We start from the raw sequence: 16,738 nt of genomic DNA, 5'->3' as shown, positions 1-16,738 counted from the left end.
ACCAGTGAAAATTCTATAAAAGATTATTATTTTATGATGTTTTCGTAGGTATTACAATTTTTGAGATATTGAAGTTCAAATTTTGAAAATTTACTAACTGTCTCGTCTCCTTAAAAACAAGGTCATGACTGCAATTTCCCAAATTAAACATATATATCTCAAAAATGGTACAACCTAGGAAAAGATAACTATAGCCAATCGTGTAGAGAATTTTCATAGCTAAAATATTCTCTCTAGGCCCATTTCGATAAGACTTACCGTTTTCAAGCAAATCGTGAAAAACCAACAAAGAAACTAAAATTGTGACTTGAACATCTATATATCTCAAAAACGGTAAAACCTATGAACACACAATAATGGCAAATCCTTTACAGCTACAAGATTTTCTTTAGCCGTATTTCGATAGGACTTGCGGTTTTCAAGCAAAATCGCGAAAACCTAAAATAAACCTAAAAATGTGAATTTTGACCGCGATTGATTTAAAAATCTCCCCTGCGATTTTTTCTTGTTTTTGGATTTTTCTCACCTATGAACATTGCTGTTTCAAAATACGCAAAAAACTTCCCAGGTGTAAGCGGTTTTCACTTAAAGTTGGTTAAGGCGCGCCATGTATGAACTTGTTTTATAAGGTAGCGATACAGTCAATGCATTGTCCCAATTTGAACTTCTATATATCAATAACGATAAAACCTATGAAGTTATCATTAAGGCCAATCTTGTAGAGAATTTTCATAGCTACAACATTTTCTTTACTCCCATTTCAATAGGACTTGCGGTTTCCAAACAAAATTGTGAAAACCTAAAAAATCCCTAAAACTGTCAACTTGACTCGCGATTTATTTAAAAAGCGCTCCGGCGATTTTTTGTTTGTTTTTTGGTTGTTCTCATCTATGAAAATTGTAGTTTCAGAAATCGCAAAAACTGCCCAGGTGTAAGCACCTTCCATTTAAAGTTGCTTCAAGAGCACCGTGATATGTGATAAGTTAAATATCTATAGTGCTGACTTAGTACAGTTCTTCCATCTGAGGAATATAAAAATGTTCGGCGCTAAACCTACTGCCACACTCGACGGTTGAAATGATGTTTCCCTTAATATATTGGTCGACGGTATCCTGATTCCGACCACAAACTACCCTAAAATATTGGGCGTAACTTTCGATAGCATGTTTAAGTCGTCCCCGCAAGATTAGACGTAGAAATAAAGCCCTCAAGTCGCTTGCCTGCAGTACTTGCTGTGCTGGCAAAGAAACCTTGTTGACCTCTTGCAAAGCAGCGCCAGTGTAATATGCAAATGTTAGCGCTACGCAGTGGAAAAATATCAAAAGTTGACTGCAAAAGGGTGTCTCCTCATTACACCAGTGGACTATCGTCATCAGGAGATGAAGATTTTTTTTTTACCGGTGATTCAGCACAACAAGATAATGTCAATACAGTACATGCTTGGAAGTTATTACCGTGAACCTCCCTGAAACAACCTGTGGACGGACACTCCCCCCAGGCACTTTAGGAGGTACCTTAATGATCTAGAGGGAAAGGACCAACAGGTACAAAAGAGAACCTCTACCCTAACGAGATTATCAGTCAGGCTTGGATAGCATTCACACTAATGCAGTTGCACAGGCAGCACTCATCCATCGCAGACAGCTGCCAAGGCGAACATGAGCTATTTTAGCACAATTAAGATCCGTTCGGCCGTGTCGGCTCAACAACTAACTCAACAACACGAACCGCTTCATTTGTTTAACTGCCCAGCTAAACCCACTCACCTGACTTCTCATTCATTACGGCCGGCAGGTTGCAGAATTTTGAAATCTGGACACATATGGACCAGAACCAGATAACCGAAAAATATATACGAACAAATATATTTGAGTTATGACAAAAGCAACAATTGATGAGTTCAAGGTCAATAGTGGACAACTCCTGCGGGGATGCCGGACATAATTCCCAAAACGATTGTTGAACACATATCCGTCATTGAACAATGAACATGTCATTGAGCTAATATGAATCGGAGTAAACTCATTGATATGAGAGAAGTCTTCCTTGTCCCTTCGGTGATGTTTGTGGGAACATAAGAAATCGCTTCCGATATGTGGTTCGGAAAAGTTCAGCTTTGGACCTGCTGTCGAATCGCTTTAAATTTTGATGCAACAACTTGTATCTCCTGAGAATATAGCTTGAAAGATGTAAAAGACCCCTATGTCACCATGTATAGTGATTGGAGCGCACAATAACTCTCGAACGGATTAGGCGAGTCGGTCCAACATTTGGCATTCATAATATATTGTCCAAACTTAGTTTAAGTTCCTTCAGGTACCTCCCCCACCAAGGCTCTAAATTTTTCGTTAAAGTGGTGCACACGATAACTCTCGAAGGCAGTAACCGATTTGGTCTATACTTTTCATATAGTAATATCTCTACGGGACATATATCTGGTTTGAATATGGACTATATAGGTCCACTTTTCGAGTACCTTCCACACAAAATTTGGGAAAAGTGCAGTTTAAGGCCTGCTCTCAAATCGTGTTGTTTATTTTTGTAACAACTTGTATTCGCTGCCCCCATTACGATAGTACACGTTTTTCAGAGTCAAGTATATACTTCCTGAGAAAATGGTCCGAAAGCTGTCAAAAATTTCTTTGGCACAATGTGTGGTGGCTGGAACGCACTATAACTTTCGAGCAGATCAGTTGAATCGGTCCAAAATTTGGCCTTCCAATCCCGAAGTCTCGGGTGCAAGTCCTTTATTCTTGTGATAATGACCCAAAAGCTCCAAAAAAGCCAGCCGGCACCAACTAAACTGAGTAATACGTAAGAAAACATTCGAAGGGTGAAACTGATTTGGTCCAAACGTTGTATATCATATTATATAGATGTCAGAAGCATTGTGTGTTACTTCTTTTCTTTAGGTCCGAGGTTCAGGGTATATGTCTGTCGACCAAGCCGACTGATACTTTTTTGCTTGGTTTTTTTCGTACAGTAATAAAGCAGACCAAGGATAAATAAAAACTGCGAGTGTCGAGATTGAGCATATGACAGCTGGATAGCATTCAACTGGTCATGACGTAAGGATTTTTGTAGGACATGTTAATGCTAAAGTTCAGAATTCATTCGGTTACATCCGACATCGAAATGAGGCTCCGGACCCCACCGATATTATAGTTTTTTGTATATTTTACTCACAAAACATTAAATTTTGTCCGTTTTTGGCCTTTTTTGGACGAATGAACTTCCCCACAAAAACTTTAGTTGGTCACCGTAGGATATAAAGCGTTTGAACTGCTACGTAAGGTAGTATGAACTTGGTATGCCAAAATTAATACCTCTGTAAACAGGACCATAAGGAGTTTCTACGTCGAAAATTCCAAAGAATCCTCAAGACAATATGTTGAAGTTTCGAAGGGGAGGTACCGGAGAGTTTTTTCGGCATAGACCCTCTCGGAACTATATGTACGTTTCTAATTTCTTCCTTAGTCGAACCAGATGTCATAAGAACCTCGGACATTTTATCCAAGACTTTCTGCTAGATCCGTCCGTCACACTCATGTACGCTTTCGCAAAATCCATGTTCTGTGAAAATGGAAAAAACCTCAGTGCAGTTAAATTTCCGAGCCTGAACAAAGAAAAGAAAAACTAAGAAGAAAACTGAAACACAAGAATAACTATATGACATCTTCATGTTGAGGAATAACTTCTCAGGATAACAGTTAAATACATGACACAGTTTTCTAAAGAAACTGAAAACTTAAGATACCTCTTTAAAACCACCTTGATAACTATGACCTTTTATGTAGGTTTTTACTTAAAAACCCCACCTTTGCCTTTCCTTTAAATGAACAGAAAAAATTAGACATAAATTAACATTCTTCCTGTCAGGGTGGTGGTTCCTAGAACAAAAGGCATAAAAACTACCATATTCTGTACAAAAATTTATGACCAGAAGCCAAACATTTTAATGAATATGTCAAAGGAATTAAAATGACTTTATAGTGAAGCGAAAAACCCCGGCAACAAAAAACTCAACGAATAGTAAGTCAAGAACAGAACATAAAGTAATGAACATTTTTACCATATGCAGTGCGGTAATTAAAACATTAGAGTAAAAAATGGAAAAGCCTGGAGAGCATGGAAGGGAAGGATCTCAACCCCAACATATTGTAAAACAACAACAACAGTTGTCCGTAATGGTCGGTGGGTTGTGGGTCGAAGGAAAAGAGGACATTAGAAAGTCTACTTGAAAACCCATACAAATACAGTAAAGGAAATATTTTACGCGAAGCGAACGTAATAATGCCATAAATTTCAAAAAAAAAGAAGCCATGAAAAAAGTCCTGCAAAAAAACATTCCCTTTGTAAAATCAAAACGACAGCGGAGGAAAAAAAGGCCAGTAGAACCAGACCAGAACAAAGTGTAGTCCAAACAAAACCGACAAATGGTGATGTGGTAAAATGGTGAACATCAACATTATTGTTTGCCTCTATGCACATACCATACACAATACTCGCTCACTCACACATACTCCAACAAGAATATACAATTTTCACAAATGATTTTCTTTCTTCATTTCATTCATTGTAAACCGGAGATGGAAAATAAAGAATGCAAAATAACAGGAAAAACGCAAACTAGCTGAACTGAAACAAACGACCATTTTTGCAAATAGAAAATGGACTTTGCAAAAAACAAAGCGATACGGTAAAAACAAAAAAAAAAAGAAACGCTCTAACAAAAAGCAAATCATTATGAAAAAGAATAAATTTGTTAGCTGAGAGAAAATGTGAACAAGTCACGATAGCTAAAAAACCAGAGATGTATATTAGGAACTGCAACAGAGTGTACAATCAAGTTGTTATGCCATTAAAAGTGATTTGTCACAGCACAAACTATATATGTAAGTGATGGATATATGTGTCAAAATTGGTCCAAAAAGCAAATTACTTAACTAATACGATAATTGTATTCTTAACCACTTTGAATAGAGTTTTGTATGCAAACCTTTTCAACGCCAGGAGAAAAGTGGTAACACATTTCTTATAATTTGTCCACGTTCTGGAATTTTTGATATTGTAAAAAAATGCAAAAATGTTATAACCCTAATTCTCATGTTATGGAAAGAACATTTTTCGAAACTGCTGTTATCCAATACTAACGCAGACGGTGAAGATACCCCCAATACCACGGCAGCCGGTTCTCTCGTACCGGATTGACCCTGAACCACACAACATCCGTATTCCGACTAGTAGCCACAACATCATGTTTGTATTTGCATCGTTCTTATGTGTAGGAACGGAATGTCCCGGAATGCCTGCTCCGGATTCTTTGTCCGTATCAGGACGGAGGAAAACCCAGGGCTAATTTATATGTGCTCAATTTGTCACATCCGCAACATATGCAATAGATTCCGGGAGGGGGAGCATCTCAAGGGTTGTTATGGACTCATCCATGTGAGGGACTGCGACAGGGACTATGTTGCTGCGTGCTGCTTGAGACGTGACTCCCCAGGTCACCCCAACAGCAGCATTTAACACCGACAATTGTTGTTCCAATCTCTGAAAATTCATCCCTTTTGCAATTTAATTGCTACCTGCTATGGACTCCGAGTTAAGGTCGAGGAAACTGTAAAATTCATGAGTTGGAAGAATATCAGGGTCGCAGCGCTTCGTGAAACCCAGCTCAATAACAACCGCAGCTTACAGCGTCGTGATAGTTATAACATACTGAGATGGATCGAGTCAGATGTGCAGGTGGGGGATTAGCTTGCCTATTGCACCAGTCTGTTTAATATAGACCTTTCTCGCTCGAGACTGTCTTTAATGACGAGTAAATGGAATGTATGGGGGTTACAGTCAGGTGTGTAACTGCGGAGGTAAAGTGGCTGAACGTAAACATCTCGCCGATAAATAGCTTTACCTCAGGTTTTAGCTAGTTTTTGAAGGTCATAACCGTCTGGTCTTGGGAGATTTTAATGTTCATCATGATTAGTAGCATTGGGTCCTCGGAAACGGCCAGAGGGGTATAGTGCTGGTTGAGCATATTGATAGATAGAATTTTTGCATGGTCAAAGAGGACGCCCCTAGCAGAATCAGGGGTTATGGTTACAGCCATCGTGTCACCTGGTCTGACAAATGAAGTCACCTGGCAACCTGTCGTTTCTCTTGGATCATGCCATCTCCCATAAGGGTCTCCAGACCACCCGATTTCATCAACTCTAAACGCCGCACTTTCATCAATCAAAAGCTAATTGCCCGAATTGCAGAGAGTTCACTAATCACCGCTTCAGAGATCTGCCCAACCTTTATGATATTCTACCCTACAAAAAAGAACGTCCCGAGACAACATCACCGCTGCAGCCGCTCGCCGTACACCTGCTGGTGGAAAATTCGAAGTGAGACCAAACTTCCCAGCAGAGGTGATGGGATTAGCAAATAAACGTGAATAGTTCCGCCGTTCCAACCCCAGTGAGCCCAGAGTCAGGGAGCTGACACTGGAAGTTAACAGGTTGCTCGGTGAGCATATGCGGAAAAGTGGTTAAATAATCCGAAGACTTGCAACATTGAAGCCGGAATAAGTGAATTATGGGCAAGGGTAAAGCCCCCCTGGAACCCTAGAAAGAAGGAAGAAAGGACCTCAGTCACATCTGGCAACGTTACGCTAACTAGTTCGAAGAGCTGCGCAAGTTATTTCAATCGACAGTTCGTCGAGCACTCCGAGATTGACGGGGCGAAGTATGCTACGTCGCATTAGATTTCTTCCTGCTGAGGATGAACATCCGTCATTTACAATGGATGATCATCCAAAGCGTTCTGCTCAGATGAAATCTCCTTGCAAATGCTGAAACAACTGGATGTGCAAGGAGCCGACAATCAAACTAATGTTGTTAACCTGTCACTAGTCACTCACGTCGTAGCCGAAGTCAGGAAAATTAGCAAGGTGGTCAATCTACTGAAGCCAAATAAGGATGCCAGAAAGGGTGAATCGTACAGACGGTTTTCATTTTTGTCGCCCGTAGCAAAGACTTTTGAGGCATTTGCCTTCCGCAGCGTCAGAAATAGCTGTCCAGTTGTCTATCATCAGCATGATTCCGTAAGCAGCACAGCAAGACAACAGCGCAGTACGCCATCTCCACACATATTAGTCGAGGACTCACCAGAGCAAGCCATGTTATAGAACAGAGATGGGGACGCTTAACTTATCAAATGCTTTTGATACTGTCAAGCACTCTATGCTATTTGAGGATATTGAACAGACCACCCTCCGATTGTACGTTGAATAATCAATAATATGTTTCGATGCCAGTCGTACGTGGAATTCAGGAGCAAGAAGTCCAAGCCAGAGAGTTCCTCAAGGTAGGGTAATATCTCCGAAAATGTTGGAGTTCAACCTCTCCTGTATTCCGCCCTCTCCAGACGGCATTACAATCGTAACGTATTCGGATGATTGTACGATCTTTGCGTCAGCTATCGTCACTGATGTCATTTGTGAAAGGCTGAACTCATATTTTGACTGATCTTACCACCTTTTTTCCACGGGAGGAATATGCAAATATCCACCACCAGAGGTGAGAACAGAGTTGAATGTCATGGTCGATGCGAGCAAAATTCAAACAACAATCAACCCAATTATTCTAGGATTTACAGTCGACATCATGTTTATACCGTCAGTGTATGCCACAGCTATCTGCGACAAGCTTGAGACGTATCTTGCAGCACTTCGTGTGCTGATAAAGAAACCTTGTTGACCACATATTAGGCGATATGTCGGTCTGTGTAAAGCTATGTGGCGCCAGTTTGGTCCGCGAATATAAGTACAACGCGTTGGAAATATATTCAAGCCTGTCTGAACGCCGCCCTGAGAACTGCAACGGGTTGTCTCCTAATGTCTTTAGTGGACCATGCAACTGAGGAGACAAAGATTCTTCCAGTACAGCAACACAATGGCGTGCTATCGTTGCAGTACTTGCTCGGGTGTTACCGTGAGAGCCGTGATAATCCCCATATGGTGGATAGGACCCCCCAGGCATGTCAGGAGGGAAATTCATGATCTAGAAAGAGAGAAACCCTAGCTTAACAAGCCCAGCAAGTATGTTTAAATAGATTTCACACGTTTGCAGTCGCAGATGCCATAAAAAATGCGGTCCTCGGAGAACATCCCCAATCTATTGCAGCTGAGGAGCGTCAGCTGCCACGACAAACCAGAGTAGTTTTGGTTCAACTAAGCTTAGGATGGTGCAGTCGTCTCAATTCCTATAGAGCAAGGATCGATGACACCGTGCGAAACATCTGTCCAACATGCGGCACAAGCATGTACGACAAACCGCACCTTTTCAACTGCCCTGCCAAACCTACTGAACCAACTCCAGTATATCTGTTGTTACATCCCATCGAAACAGCGACATTCATAGAACGGGAGATAGACGCAGACGACGAAACGAGCATAGGAACGTATCAAATTCTGTTACAAGAAAGAAGGTACCACAAATCCAGTCCCAGAAAATGTCAACAAATCGTCTGAAGAATAAAAAGGCCACAGGTTTACTTGCCGAGCTTTTCGAGACCTGGTCACTAAGCCTTCACCTTAAGATGTCAATATTTCGCTAGAATAGAATATTTATATTACAGAATGCTATTAAGATTCTCCTTGTTTTTGTTTCTTAAATCAAAACACCCTTTTCCAATAGCATTCAGGACAAATGCCTGTCGGTTTATTTCCAGACCACCATATGTCACAGATTTTAAATTCGTTCATTTAACATTCGCCATTTTTGCTTTAGTTCTTTTTTCACTTTTTTTTTTGGAAACCCAAGGCACCAGAACGTGTATGTGTATGACCTCAGGTCATGTGTCATACATCATTTCAGACGCATTTGTTTAGCAAAAACCTCAACACAAAAGACCGCATGTATACATAGAAATGTGTACATACACAAGCACACACGCGCCCATATTCACAATTAACAACGTGAAAGGTATGCAAACAGATTAGCAGGTGGAAACCCATTCGGGCTTTGTGTGCAAATATATATGTATGTAAGTGGATGTAGGTATATGTATATGTTTGTATACAGATATATTGCTTTAGGTGAGACAAGTGACATTTACTTGTCACAGCTCACATTTTAGACAAGGCTCATGTTGGTCATATACATATTATGTTTGTATATATGCCTTAAAAAGGGTTATTACACGTGACAGATATTATCTAATTAAATTAAAATATATAAATGCGAAGACTAGAAATTTTAGAAAATTTGTATATTGATAGAAATGTCTTTATGGTCAATTTTTGCAAAATTTAATTCGTTTGATATTTTATATAAATTATAATTAAAATATAACAAACAAATCCCTATGTTTATAAACTATCTGTTTGTATTACATAAAGATGCAATATAGGTTTTTAATTATGTTATAAACATACAATTTAAAAACGAGATTTACTGGAACCCCTTTGATGTAAACATGTCTTTATCCAAGTATGTATTTTTGTTGTATCTGTCCTCTATTTCTTTAATGTCCTTTATTCCAAATCCTTTTTTGAACAACTTTTTTTCATCCATTCAAATTTTTTTCTTTAAATTACCTATGTCGTTTAGACTACTGCTACATGCCCTATTAGCTGAAGAATAAATAAAAAGCAATGTGAAAAAAGAAGTAAACAAAAATAACTTAGTTATCTTGTTCCCGTTTTTTTAACGTTGCCATATCTGAAGCGGAGGCAGGTGATATGTAAAGCGCGAAATATTTCACGATAAAATACTTTTGGCATGCAAATTTATTTTTGTTAGCATATAAATATTGTTTTCGTATTCGCTAGAATAGCTCTTGACAACACAGTGGGGGATTTTTTTTTTTTTAATATATGAAAGAGAATTTGTATGTTCAACGAAATTTCCTTGCAGCAATACTAAATTGGTTATATTGACATGAAAATCTAAAGAAAACCATTTCTATAGAAAACCTAAGAAGTATCGAGGAAAGACTATTTTTAACAACAAGTGTAAAATGTTTCAAGAACCTATGCTCCCATAATAGCGGCATCATCGCAAGGTTATTTTTTCAAAACGTACGTGTTGGAAGATATGGATGTTCGCAATATTGGGTTTCAACAGGATGGTTCTACTTGCCACACAGCATGTTAAACCGAACAATACCCGAACGTATTTTACGATATAAACCTTCCTGTAACTTGATGTACGTTTGGAAGAAATTTTACGACGTGCAAAATTTCGGCCAAATCGGATCCTCAGTCCGTAAGATTTGGATTGTTTTGAAAATGTTGGAACATTATGTCAGGACGCGTGGACCTGGCCACGAAAAAAACCATATCGCTGTAAAAAGGATTATAATATATATAATTGTTCCACAAACATCACAGAAGGGACAAGGGAGACATCTCTCATATCAATGAGTGCACCCCGTTCGTATTATTAGCAATGATAGGGGACCTATTGTTTATCTAACATACCACTTGTAGAGAAGTTTTACATGGCTGAAATACTTAGGAAATTGCGCCACCATTACTGAGGGATATATTTCCACCGTTGAAAAGTGTTTGATGTTGCCTGCCCGTGGAATCGAACCGGCGACTTTCATCGTGCAAGGCAGTTGTGCATACCATTGGTATTAAAGGATTACAAGAAATCATTTCGGTACAAGAAATAATTTCGGAACACATTTGGAAACGATTCTCGAACATCCTTAAACTACACCCAAGCAAAAATGTTTAACTTTTGTTTGGGAGGTATTCGAAGTTTTTGTCCAATGATGAACGTTTAGGAGAAATTTTACGTGTCTAAAGATTTGTCCAAATCGATTTAGCTCACCAGTCGTTGTTGTGGCAATGCAAATATGTTCAGCTATATGGTTCTAGTTCCAGATTCAAAAAATCCGCAACCTGATTCCATGAATAATAAGGAGACAAGTGGGTGGCGTTAGCTTAGCAGCTAAACACATGCAGAGTGTTGTATGGTCCCAATTCACATGCAAGGCTTGCGCAGGGTAATTGTTCCACAAACATCCCAGATGGGACAGGGGAGACTGCGCAGGGTATAGTAGTATTAATTCGGGCCCAATATGAATTGGGGATGCTGTATTGTCCCGAACTTAACTGGGCCAAAACCACAAAAATATTACGGGGTTGTTGTTGTAGCAGCATAAAAACCTACGTAGAAGTATAGGTTTGATGCTGGGTTGGCAGCCGCAGGCCGAAACACTACGGGTTTGGGTTACGGGTTTGTACTTCTTGCTTGTGAATTACATGGCGATCACACATATAGTTGATTATTTTTATTCTTAAACGTAGATACAGGGTAGTCTTATCTATGTCTACGAACAGCTTGGCATGGCTGAGGGTATCGAAGGCCTTCGATGCCTGTTCCGGTTCAGTGGATATGGCGTGTTATGTTGTTGTAGTGCTATACGTTTTCCGGAATCCATGTTGACGTTGGGTAACTGGAGCCCAGCTTATCATCGTTGGCAGGAGTAATGCCTCTATAATCTTTGTGACTGGCGACAGGAGAGCAATTTGCTTGTACGACTACCTGAACCCTGTCAACTTTCCAGGCTTCTGGTACAATATGAGTAGCTCACGCTAGACTGAGGCCACTTGTTAAATACTCAAATCCAAGTTCATCCAGATGCTTAAATTACCATTGATATTACGCTTTGGATGATTTGGCGTTTCGGATGACGTTGGCTGGGAGGTCTCTTCTTATACGGCGTATCACAATCCTCTTCGCCCTATCACTCTCGTGGTACTCTATTAAAGTGCCAGTTAAAATAACTCGCTCACCTCTTCGGATCAGTTACTGTTACACCATTGAATGTAACAGCCGAGATTGATTTAACCTTTGCCCACAATTTACTTAATCCTGTACCAATGTTGCATTGCTTCAGGTGGTCTTGCCACTTTTGCGGCTTATGTTCGCTTACTAACCTGTTAACTTCAAGAGTAAGTTGTCTAACCCCGTCGCCTCTGCTGGGAAATTTGGTCTGATTTCCGATATTCCAACAGAAGTTATGTAGCGAGCGGTTGCTGCAGTGATGATGTCCCGGAAAGATCTCTCAAAGATCTAAGTCAAGGGAAATGGCAGGTGGCCAGGATACGCCATTTATCAGACCTATCACAAGACCATTATTGTCATCTAAAAGCAAACTAGTATAGGGCACATAGCAAGGGGCACAGCTATTCTCTCAGCTACTCGAGTATCTGAGGGAATGGGCATCTCTATGAAGCGGTGATTGGTAGGTAAATTCTCTGAACCCTTGCCAATCAGCTTGCCCGTAGTTTAGAAAAGTACGGCGCTCAGAGGTTGTGAAATCGGGTGGTCTATTTACGGAGACGAGTCAAGGGAGAGTGGCGAGGATATGCCATTTATCAGACCTATCACAAGACCATTATTGTCATCTAAAAGAAAACTAGTATAGGGCATATAGCACGGGGTACAGCTATTCCTCGGCCGTACAAATTAAGCAGCTCTACCTCGTCAGTGCCAGACTTTACTGCTACCCCAATACACTCCATGGAGTGGCCACTAGAGTCAAGCTTAATCGAGATATGTCTTTACTAGACAGACTGGTGTATTAATCCGCTTCTTGTACGATTCTTCCCCAAAACATTGTAACCAGCGAAACATTGCGTTTGCGTGACGCTTTTTCGACTCATAAAATCCACTATTTCACTGGCCTTTTTGCGGAAACCGTTGCAAATGAATGGCAGGATAGATGCGTTTTCGGGGCTTGAACAACAACTTGCGGTGTAAAACGCTGCGTTTGTTGTTGTTGGAGTGTCTTGTATTCCGAAGATGACGCAGGTAGATGTATCGTAGTAATCCTGGAGGAGACTATGGTCAGAGCAGAGTCGGAAGTTCACATATCCCCTACATCCATTATATCTTACCGACAAAGTTTTCGATATTTTTATTAGAAGGAATTTTCTACAAATTGTGCCTTCTGACTCGGTGATAGACATATCACTGAGCTACTGTGAATCGAGGTGCACTCATTGATACTAGAGAAGTCTCCCTCGTCCCTTCTGGGATGTTTGTGAATCAAATATATATTTAAATTCCTCCACACAAAGGTGGAATATTCTTTAATGCAAATAAAATAAAAAGTAAATAAGAAAAAGATCCGTTGTTTCGCGCCAACCCAATTTGCATCATTTACACTTTCATTGACAGGGTTTTCTTTTGGAATACCCCTAATAGAAGCGAACCCCATCTTAACCAAAAATTTCAAGATGATCTGATTACAATTACGAAAAATGTGTAATTTGTTTCTACAATTTTTGCGATCCTCACCTTAAGGACTTTTCAAACTACTTTAGAAATAATTTTTCAGTCCACATCGTATGTTTATTTAAAGAAAATCCCCCATTGTGTAAGCAGATTGGGCTTAAAAATGTTTTATGGCTAAATGACTTTGTCACTTAGGTAAAGGTTATTCTTTATACATTTTGGAAAAAATACATTTCTGCAGCATTGCAAAAACAAAGAGGTGTTTGGTGTGAAAAGGTCAGTAAAAACATTAAAGAATTATAACAACATGGACAATTGCATAAGACACAGTAATGGCAATAGCTTAAAACTCGTATGTCCCACCCCCAAAATTAATCTTAAAAAATAGAAAAAGCTTACTCAGAATCCAACAACATATAAATACCATTATGTAGAATACCAAGCCAATTACTTTAAATTCAAAACATTTCTAATCCCTGCCTCGTTAAAAGTTCACACCCATACATAAAGTGAGTGCTGGATCCGTGGCGTTGTTAGAATATTTGCCTCCACTTCAGCGTTTTTTGGCTATATCCTTTTTGCACATGTAATATGCAAACATCGTTTGTATTTTATCCTCTTACTCTATTGCCTGCTTGTTTTTTTCTGGTTGTTGTTCTCGGGGGATTGGAGTATAACCATTGTAGATGATATCCTTAACGACAACAACAACAAAAATGTGAGAGTGTTCCGCTAAAAAAATACCCATAAAAAACACTTCACTTCACTTCCATCCGAACCCCTTCTGTTTTTTCACTGGCAACACTTCGAAAAAATCTCCATAAAAACAGCCCCACGTTTTATAGGTTGTACAATTATCAAAGCTAATGGGTTTTTAACTCTTTATTTACATTTTTTTACATTTCTAAAAATACATTGAATGTTTTTAGACTTATTTATAGACCGTGAAGCTTAAACTTGGCGGTACGAAAGAAAAAAAACACCACAACATATTGAAATATTCAACAATGGCAGTGGTGGATGGGGGATGTGGGGAAGGAGTGATTTGTTAGTTTAGCCTTTTTGTATGGGAGAGAAGAAAAACACAAATTTTAAGCTTTAGCATTTCAACAATTTTGATTATGGCCACAGATATTGTCGGAGAGAACAAATTGAATAAATTTCCAGTAATTGTTGAACATTAAAATGGACATTACAATTGTAATTGCAACAGAAAAACATATTTTTTTAGAATAATGTTCAAGTTTTTTTTTTTTGGAAGGAAAGTTTATGAAATTCTTAAATTCCATTTAGTTTGGAATATAAACTTTTCTAAATGAAAGTGGATTAAATTGGTTATATTTGTACAGAAATAAAAAGTTGAAGGTATAATAGATCGTAAGTCTGTACCAACAAAGAACAAGTAAAAAACATCAGTCAGTTTGAAGACAGATATACACACTCGTAAACAATCAGCCTGATTTTACAAAAAAAAAACTTTCAATGGAAGGTGTTTACACCTGGGAAACATTTGCGGATTCTGAAACTGAAAAACATTATGATTGATTGACCTTTATGATAGTTTTCGTAACGGTAAGTTTTTAATATACAGAAGATCAAATTGGGACAATATACTGACTGTATCGCCTTCTTATAAAACAATGTGCGGTGCGCCTTAACTAACTTTAAATGAAAACCACTTACATCTGGGAAGTTTTTGCAGATTCTCAAACAGCAATGTTCATAGATGAGAAAAATCAAAAAACAAGAAAAAATCGCTGGAGTGATTTTTAAATAAATCGCGGTCAATGTTCACATTTTAGCTTTATTTTAGGTTTCACGATTTTGCTTGGGGCTAAAGAAAATGTTGTAGCTGTGAAAATTCTGGCAATATTGCTTGGAAACCGCAAGTCCTATCGAAATAGGAATAAAGAAGTTGTAGCTGGGAAAATTCTCTAGAGGATTGAACTTTATGATTTGTTCCTAGGTTTTACCATTTTAGGTATAGAATTTCAGATCACATTTTTAGGTTTTTTTGTTAGGTTTTCGCGATTTTGTTTGAGAACAGCAAGTCTTATCGAAATGGACTAGAAAAAATCTTACAGCTCCTAAAATTCAAGATTGGCTCTTGCAATTTTTTTTTCTAGGTTGTACCATTTTTGAGATATATAAGTTTAAGTTTGGAAATTACAATCATGACATTGTTTCATAAGGAGGCGATACATTCAGTGCATTGTCCTAATTTGAATTTCTATATCTCAAAAATGGTGAAACCTACGGAAATATCCTAAGGGTCAATCTTGTAGAGAATTTTCCCAGCTACAACATTTTATTTAATACCATTTCGATAGGACTTTCGATTTCGAAGCAAAATCGTAAGCACCTAAAAAACTCTAAAAATGTGAAATTTGACTGCGATTTTTTGTGTTTTTTATTTTTCTTATCAATGAACATTGTAATTTCAGAATCCGCAAAAATGTCCTAGGTGGGGGTGTAAGGACCATTTAAAGTAGTTTCATGCGCACCGTGGTTCTGAACCTGCATGCATTATAAACAGAAACATAAATGCATAATTATATTTTAACTCGCTAAGAAAATTTCCAGTATAAATTTTAGGTGTTAGTGGGTTTGGTATTATATACAGTGGACCTCTCCACCAACAATATGAAAAAACATACCTTTTGGAACATTACAATTAAATTATAGGACCAGAATAGCTACTAAGTAATTTACTTCGAGAGGTGCATGAAGGAGTGGCCCTAAATATGGACACATTTCGTGGCCAATAATTCAGAAAGTATTCCCTTTCATACACCTCTCGAAGTAAATTATTTAGTCGTTATATATATGTATGTAATGTAGTTAAGATGGGTGCCACCGTGGTGCAATGGTATGCACACCCGCCTTGCACGCAGAAGGTTGTGGGTTCGATTCCCCGGCCAGGCAACATCAAAATTTTCAACGGTGGCAAAATACCCCTCAGTAGTGTTGGCGACATTTCCTGAGTATTTCAGCCATGAAAAACTTCTCTATAAAGTGGTGTCGTAAGACACGCCGTTCGGACTCGGCAATAAACAGTAGGTCCGATATCATTGAGCTAATATGAATCGGGGTACACTCATTGATATGAGAGAAGTCTCCCCTGTCCCGTCTGGGAAGTTTGTGGAACAATTATTGTAATGTAGTCAAGATCAGCCATTTTAGTTGGTCACCGTAGGATTTTTAAAGCTTTTGGCCTTTCAGTGATTTAGCTACGATGCGGTAAACCGTATTTAATCGTGTTTTGAAGATATCAACATTAAATTATAAATTTTGTATAATGTAGGATGTGTAGAGTTACGGCATTTTATGGAGTACTAGCAAACCCCGGACCGCGTTGCTGGCCCGTCGTAATAAGTTTTAATGATAAGTTTTTATGGACTTTATGCTTGAAAATTCAAAAAATAGGTATTGTTCGGTCCATTTATAAGTAATCTTTCTTTTCTCTTACGGACTTTGTCGGATTTTTCGTCCATTGA

At 38.7% G+C, this 16,738-nt stretch overlaps 1 protein-coding gene across 3 annotated transcripts in view; it reads right to left on the bottom strand.

The window, feature by feature from the left end:
* dpr8 (defective proboscis extension response 8) overlaps nt 1–16,738 on the bottom strand; it is a 1,303,531-nt gene that overhangs the window by 261,760 nt on the left and 1,025,033 nt on the right. The window lies entirely within an intron of this gene.

This window comes from Musca autumnalis, unplaced genomic scaffold (assembly GCF_047663935.1).
Source record: "Musca autumnalis isolate F117 unplaced genomic scaffold, ASM4766393v1 scaffold_3, whole genome shotgun sequence".
Classification (NCBI taxonomy): Eukaryota; Metazoa; Arthropoda; class Insecta; order Diptera; family Muscidae; genus Musca; species Musca autumnalis.
The sequence above is the reverse complement of the archived record's forward strand: the minus strand, read 5'-3'. Positions and strand labels throughout refer to the sequence as shown.